Source organism: Oenanthe melanoleuca, chromosome 4 (assembly GCF_029582105.1).
Source record: "Oenanthe melanoleuca isolate GR-GAL-2019-014 chromosome 4, OMel1.0, whole genome shotgun sequence".
Classification (NCBI taxonomy): domain Eukaryota; kingdom Metazoa; phylum Chordata; class Aves; order Passeriformes; family Muscicapidae; genus Oenanthe; species Oenanthe melanoleuca.
Genome location: NC_079337.1, coordinates 25,653,976 through 25,661,810, shown reverse-complemented (window position 1 = coordinate 25,661,810; position 7,835 = coordinate 25,653,976).

Genomic DNA, 7,835 nt, shown 5'->3' with positions numbered 1-7,835 from the left:
CAATACATCAGAAGCCAGCTGGTTGAACAGGTTCTAAACTACCAGGACAGAGATAAGGCAGATAAAGTCAGCACAGTGACTCTACACATTTCTGCACCTGCTTTCACTTTAGGCGATGAGGAATGGAAAACCCTCAGCCTTGTGTTAACTCTTTTCAGAAAAATGCAAAGTACTTCTGGGGGGCAAAAAAAAAGATACAAAAGTCAAAGTACAAAACCCTACAAACAAGCTCAAAATGAAACATTAAATCCTATGTCAGAAAAAAGCAAATGAGTGAGCCAATGGTGCTGACAAATTCAAAACCATCCCACAGATTAAATTAGACCCATATATTATGACTCATCTGAATAATTGCCAAGCAAGCTGTGTCTGAAAAAACATCTCAGCATGGAAGAATTTCTACACCTGGGTCAGAGAAGGTAAGCTGTACTCAGTTGCCTTGCTTTGCAGCAGAATTTGTCGGTGCCTTGCCAGAGAAAGCCAGGTGGCAGAGGAGAAGCAGAAAGGAGACAGAACAAATGAAAGTTCAGAATACAGTTATGATGAGATGCAGAAGAAGATTAGTCCAATAACAACAGATAGAGAACCAATGTTGAGAAGAAAAGGATAAACCACATTCCATATGTATCAACACAGAACTGCATGAGGACATTTGGTGAGTAGATGCTCCCAGAAAACATCCGAAAGGTCAAATTAAGTTCATAAGCTTTTCTGGAATGAACAACTGTTGCCATCATCTCAAATCTATTGCATTTCATTACCTGCTCCCACAACAACTCCTCTCTGAGGCAAACCTAGGAAGGCACAGGAGTTGCCTAAGGCCCCTCCTGCTACCTCTGGCACATGTGCTGTCTCCCTGACAATCATCATGTTTCATCAAGACTTATCAAGCCCCACAGGAAGCCTTGCCAAGCAAATGGCACCTCAGCTTCCAGCAGCAGCACTCAGTCATTAAGGGTTAGCTCACATACATTATCCAGCCAAAGCACATGTACCACATACACTGTACAAGGAGAGGGGTCACATTGTATTCTAATTTTAAATGGTGGGGGATTTCTTGGGGGAAGGTGTGGGAGACTTTAGAGGATCCAGATGTGCAGAACCCCTTTAGGAGGTAATTTAAAATTTTAGAGGAACGTATGTACAGGCTGAGAAGTACCATCTCAAATAAAAAACATTTCTTGAATCCTATTCATGGACAATTCCCTGAGAAAGATGTACAGTTCTTTGAGCTTCAACTTTTTCAGTGCTACATTGAAACTTACTACATTAGATCAAGGCTTCAAACATACACAATCTTGTCAATACTGATTCTGATCACTGATTCAGAGTTTAATCATTTCCTTCCAATATTTCACCTCTTATCACTTGTCTATTGCAGACAAGACACTTCCTGGTAATTTACTTTCATTTTTTTAACATTTATGGTGAGGCAAAGCACCAAAGTATGAATCCCACTTCTAAAACTTAAAAGCAATAGAATACCCACTCTTATGGTATCTGAGCTCTTAATAATTCTCCAACCTGTTCTTCTAAGCTTCAGTTACAGATATTCTAAAGCTAAATAAATGAACAGCCAAGAGCACTTAAACTGTAGTTGATCATTTATGAGTTGGAAGAGGAATCAGAAGACTCAGCAATATTCTTTGAGCTCTAGTTTCTATTATAGCTCTACTGTTGATCTATGAAACCCCATAGTTTTGCTATCTGATTCATGATTCTAAGTATCCAATGAGTGTATCACAGATGAAAAAAATCAAACATTTGATAAACAATCAAAGTCACATGGAAAAAAATTCCGAAACTTAAGATAACTGAAACAGGACACAGAATGAGCAAGTCTAAACTCCAATCCTATGAAGCACGAGTATTCCAGCAACCCCAGAAACAGAAAAGCATTGTGGCTTAAAAATAGGGTGTGATACCAGATAAGAGCAGTGATTCAGCTGGAAGACAATGAGAGTACAAAAGCAAGAGACAAGCCAAAACCTGCACTGTAATGACAACACACAGTCACAGCCTTAACATCTCCTTCGGTGCTGGAATGAGAGGTTAAGAACAGGGCAACCTGTTTCATGAGTACAAATAATAGGAAAAACTACAGCCCTCACAGAAGCAAAAGCCATCACAAACACAAATGGCTATTACCAGCTTATCTCCTGACAGTGATGCATACTGCAGCCATCTGCAAACACAGTAAAGCCACTTTGCAAAGCACCACAACTTTTGCAATTCGAACCAAGACATTTAGTCACAACCAAGAGTCTGACCATAAAGATTGCAGATGCAAAAAGGAACAATATTTGGAGCAAATTAATTTCCTGCCACAGTAGAATGTGTAAAATGTATACCTCAACTTGATCATCCACACACTTACATGTGCAGAACGAGACAGTGACTCCTTAGGCAATTGCTAATGTTTATTTACACACTGTCCTTTTTTTTAATTAACAAACCTAGCATTTGGTCCAATTGATGCAGTTCCATGGTTTTGGGGTCAAGAGATGAATACATAATCTCTACCCAAAACCAGATATACATACCAAAGAAGCACTTCTATAATTATGAGAGGGACTGCATTTTTTTTTTTCTTAGTCTGCTTCCTACCCTTCAATTCCCCTTGGATATTGCTTCTAATAGTCTAAACTTTGAACAACTGCTATTCTAAATCTGATTTCTCAAAGACAGACCATTAATGTAGGCAGTGTCTCTTGACAAACTCAATGGGCTATGACATTTTGAGAGCTGGAGGAAGGAATAGGGGGCAGAGTACGAAAAGAAGCTACTACCCCTATTGACAACACCATTTATGGTCACATCTTGTTAGATATCAGAAGCTCTGCTAAAGGCACACAGGTAACTGGGTTTTAATTTGTTTAGGGTTCCCAAAAAACTACTTATTAACAAAAAACCTCCTACAAACTCACCAAATACAAGTTTCCTTCTTTCTCTAAAGATGACTTCCCAGAATCATTATCCCAATGATTACATTCAGTCTTTAATCAGAGTTTCAACCCTGAATAGCTCTCTGCAGAGAAAAACACAGCAGATGTTCAGAACTGTCAGCATGCTGTGCTTGGCTATGACAGTCAGAGGTCAAAAAGGTACCTAAACACCACATGGCACTGCCTCTCTTCAATTCTTTCTTAAAAGTCTGTAGTAACAGAAATTAAAACTCTCCACATTTCTTCCTCAGGACAGAATAGAGAAAAATACACTGGCACAAGACAGGGAAACCTGATGTGTTCTCTCCATGGTGTTATTGAAAGCTATCTGTCCATTTTGTATAGCTTTAAATTGTGATGCTGCCCATGGGTGTGAATACGATGTGCAGAACCCTGGACACTATTTTTGTTACCCAAAGAATTCCTTGGTTTGCATCAGGGTGCTATTCATCTATTTCAGGATAAGTTAAGGTAGGGCTATCTAGCTAATGATAGGGTCTGCTATAGTACCACGTAGACACCTAGTCTTGTCAAGCTAGTTCTTTAAACCCCTGTCTAATTGGGCTAGACAGTTTGTACCACACAGTAATTGTTCATACACTTCCAGTGAGGTGACAGCTAAGAAGACAGCTGTACTTTCCACAATTATAAATCACAGCAGAGGGGAGTGAGTAGAGATTACCAAATACATACTCCACCCCTTCAGTGCAGGAGAGCATGTAAGCTGAGCTCTAAGTATAGGGCTCACTGCCAGTAAAGAGTAACTGCAAAAGGATTTAGTAAGGACCATAAGGCCATGCCTAACTTCAGGTGTTTGGTTAGAATCTTGTGGCTACTGTAAGGCTCAGATAGCTCTCATAGTTCTGTAAAGGCCCAGCTGAACTCAGAAAACACAAATGTCAGAAACAGATCCAAGAAATACATCTCAGGGATGGCCTTAATTGCAACCTTATGGCCTCTTGTTTCCTAGGGAAGCAGACACCACACAAGGAGCAAAAATTTACCACTTGAGATAGTGCCGGAACAAATCCTGCCACCTCCACACAAGGTCTAGCTATGCCAAGCAGCAATTTCATGACACTGATCTCAAGGGCATCCTGCATTTCCTTTCCTCCAGCCATAACCTCTGTAGACCCCTTTACTGCAGCAAAGAAAATAGTTCATATTGATCTGGAATCAAAACGTGTACCAAACACAAGATACTGCCACCTCCTGATTTAGTAGGGGACTGACCTAGGAAACCCACAAAGCTGAACAGGGCTGCAGCTGGACTAATGGACTGAGCCCATCTAAATACTACTCAAGGCTGCCAAAAGGGGACAGTCGCCTTTTCTCTGTTTTCACCCTGCCTTTTGAAAAGCTATTTCAACTCATGTTCTGGAAAGTCATCCATGAAAAAAAATGAAGCTTTTATTTCAGATACACAATTTAAATCAGGTCAGTGATGACTATGAGAACTGGAAGCAGCACAACTGAAAGCAAGGAGAAGGTAAGATAGAAGGTCACCATATCCTGCAGCAGAAACACAGACCAACTTAGCTGTTTAATTTAACCTTACTTCAGGGGATTTGAAAAGTCAAAGGACTTTTAGAGACAACAGTCTTGTCTCTAAAGCAGAAGTGCTCAAAGAAGGGAAAATTGCAGTGATGATTCTGAAATGCAGAATCTTCAGGTCTCCCCACAAAGCCAAAATCAATGGGACCATTGAACAAACTCAGCTTTGTCCTAACTTGCGTGTAACTGAAGTGACTATTCAACTCTTCAGGGTCAGTCTGTCTCACAACATCCACTTCCAAAAGCATTTCTCATGTTTTATTTATCTATTCATAAAATGCTCACACTCCTTGAAACCCAGTGAAAACAAAGAGATATCACCCTTAACACTAGCAGCACACCACCTGAGGGGAGAGAGGGAGGAAGAAGCCTGGCCAGAGAAAAAAGCAGGCAAGAAACACAAACAGGAAAAATGATGGGAAAAGCAGTCAAACCCCTATCTTGTGGGAGACAGGGAAAAATCTTGTTGGCTTCCAAGAACTTAAGTTTCCCTTTTCCCCCTCCCCCCTCAAACTTATTAACTTACTAATTAAAAATAATTTTTTGAGTAATCCTTATTGGGAGTTTCCTGTTTACACAGCAGTTACTCTGCGATCCAATAAACTCCCTGGCCCGAAGTACGTGACCTTGACACACAAGTCAGTCCAGCACACAGCAGTTACCTCGTAAACAGGAAGCTGCCAGTGCACCAAGGGACAGGAACAAGAAGCACACAGAAGTTATACTTCTCCACCAGCACCTCCTGCAGCTTCCTTCAAGTGCAAATCAGGAATTAAATCGAACAATACCTCATCAACATCTACGCCAACAAGTGTTTGCTAGCACTCTCTTGAAAAATCACAACTTTCTGTTAACTGTAAACATCTTCCATGGGATGACATAGCCAAAAGAATTGCAAGCATCACAGGATGGATTCTGAAGGACTTTTAGGCATAAATAAATAAGAGCAATGCAGAGGAAAATTTTATTATAACCTGCACCTTACTGTTTTGGGGTTATAGGCAGATGACAAGCATTAGTGCTCATACATTCTGGAAGGTATCAGGCTGTATGGGAATCACACACATGGTAACACCAACCAAGTGTATGGGAGTATCAGTAGAGACTTAAATACCAGGCTGTAGCTATATGAATGGCTCCTTGCTAACCTGCATCACAGAAATCTGCCTTTTGATAAGAGCAGGAGCAGTAACAAGGCTTGTCCTCTGATCTGGAACACAAATTCAAAACCAGTAGACTTTGCATTTTAATTTTAGACACACTGATCTACTTCACAAAAGTGATAGTCCTACATCACATTGGCTGTCCACAGTTCTAAGTTACACAGACTGCAACAGGGCCCATGAAAAAATAATTTCCAAAAATGCACCTCAAGTAATCAGCAACCACTCCCACTCAGCCCCTTGATAGATAGCAGAAGGCCTGGACATAAAAGCAAGCTCAAGTTTGTCTTACGTGGAACACAGATATTCTCAGTTACCCTAGTCGCTTATCAGCAGTGGCCCATCTTAGTAGACAGTCTTCAGAGAATGTCCATCAGCAGTTATGTGCACAAAAAAGAAGGACAAACGGGCTAATACTAAGATGTTACAAAAACCATTTCAAAGGGAGGATTTCCAAGCAGCTGTAGGGATCTGGTTTTGAAAGGCATTAAGCAGACATCAAGGGGAACTCTTCAACATTCCTTTAAAACAGGTTAGGGCAAAGCAATTAGCTGTCCCTTTAAATAACTGCATCTATCAAATCTCTGACACAGCAAGATTTAAAAGGGAACTCACTACCAAGTTTAGCATCATTTTTTCTCTCCCTTCCATGGTGATTTGCAGTATTGTAATCTATACAGGAAGTCACAGCTACCAGTTGCTTGCTGCACTCTCTTACCCTAAAATTGTTGAACAAGAGCCCATCAATAAAAAAAACATACAAATGGTTAAGCTGAAAGGGACCTCTGGAGATGGTTTAATCTATACAGACTAATATTACATCCTTGAAAAATGCATCAGCAGCTATGCTCACTTACAGATACCCACCATCATTAACAACATACTACAGTTAAGGTGCTGGACTCATGCTGCCAATATTTGAACTTCATCCCATGTGAAAGGCATGAAACCCACCGAAAGGTCCACGATGGACTTTAAAGTACAATATTCTCCAGAGCTCTCTTGGTGCACCTGCAGATTCAAAGGGAAGTAACAAAGCTGACACCAGTAGCAGCCCAGCAGAAGTGCCCTTCCATTTTAACTCATGCTGATAGCACCATCTAGTGCATTATGTACAAATAGACCTTTTTTCCATAGGGAACAAAATAGGAATTTCTAGTAAAATTAGAAAATGCAAGTATTGCTTATAAATAACATGTGTTAAATAAACTTTTTGTGTGCACTAAAAGATCACTCCACAAGCACCTTACCCAAGTGATGAGTGATGTGATCAGAACAGACACACAAGAATTGCTTTAGTGTTTGGCTACAAAATCAGAAGTTAAGTGCCAGTAAAACTACTAGTGTCAAGTCCTGCCTAATTGACACTCCAGAGAACAGAAAAATGGGTAAAGGTTGAATGAGTTCAAGTTGTAGCACTACAGGAGTAATCACATTTCATCAAATCAAGAAGCCAATACAAAGTTGAAGAATAGGTACCTTTATTCCATTTTGTAAAACTCCACTATCACCTCATAATTTTCAACTCATCACATAATTCCATCTTTCATCATCTCTCTCTGCAGAAATACTTCAGTTCTTCAGGGGAAGCTTTCATCCTCTGTTCAGACTTTGCTTGCATAGCTTTGAAGTGAGATAGACATCACCAAGCAGTGCTGCAGAGTACCTTTTGCACTCCAGTCCCCATCACTGGAAAGGAAAAGTGCTTCCTTAAGCTAGCCAACAGTTGCTGTGCTGATCAGGCATTTTTACCAACCTGTATACTCTGGGAGCACAGGTAAATACAGTGAATATCAGGACTGAAGATTCCTGGAATTGAATTGTATTGGAGGGGGAAATTAAAGCTATTTAGTTGACTGTCTGTACCTATCAGGCTAGTCTAGCAAATATCTGCAGCCTTAAAAAAAAAATTATTCCATAGTCTACAGCATTACTCACTTGCTATACCTGTACTCCAGTAAAAGAAAAAAAAAAAAAAAAAAAAAAAGGCAGGTAGTGCTTTTATAACAGTAGCACATCAGCTAATAAGATATAAACATATAAATTACCATAATGGACAAAATAAGCCTTACTTTATAACTGCAAATTACACACAGACCTAATCATAGAATAATGAAATCATTAAGGTTGGAAAAAACCTCCAAGATCATCAAGCCCAACCTTTGGCCAATTA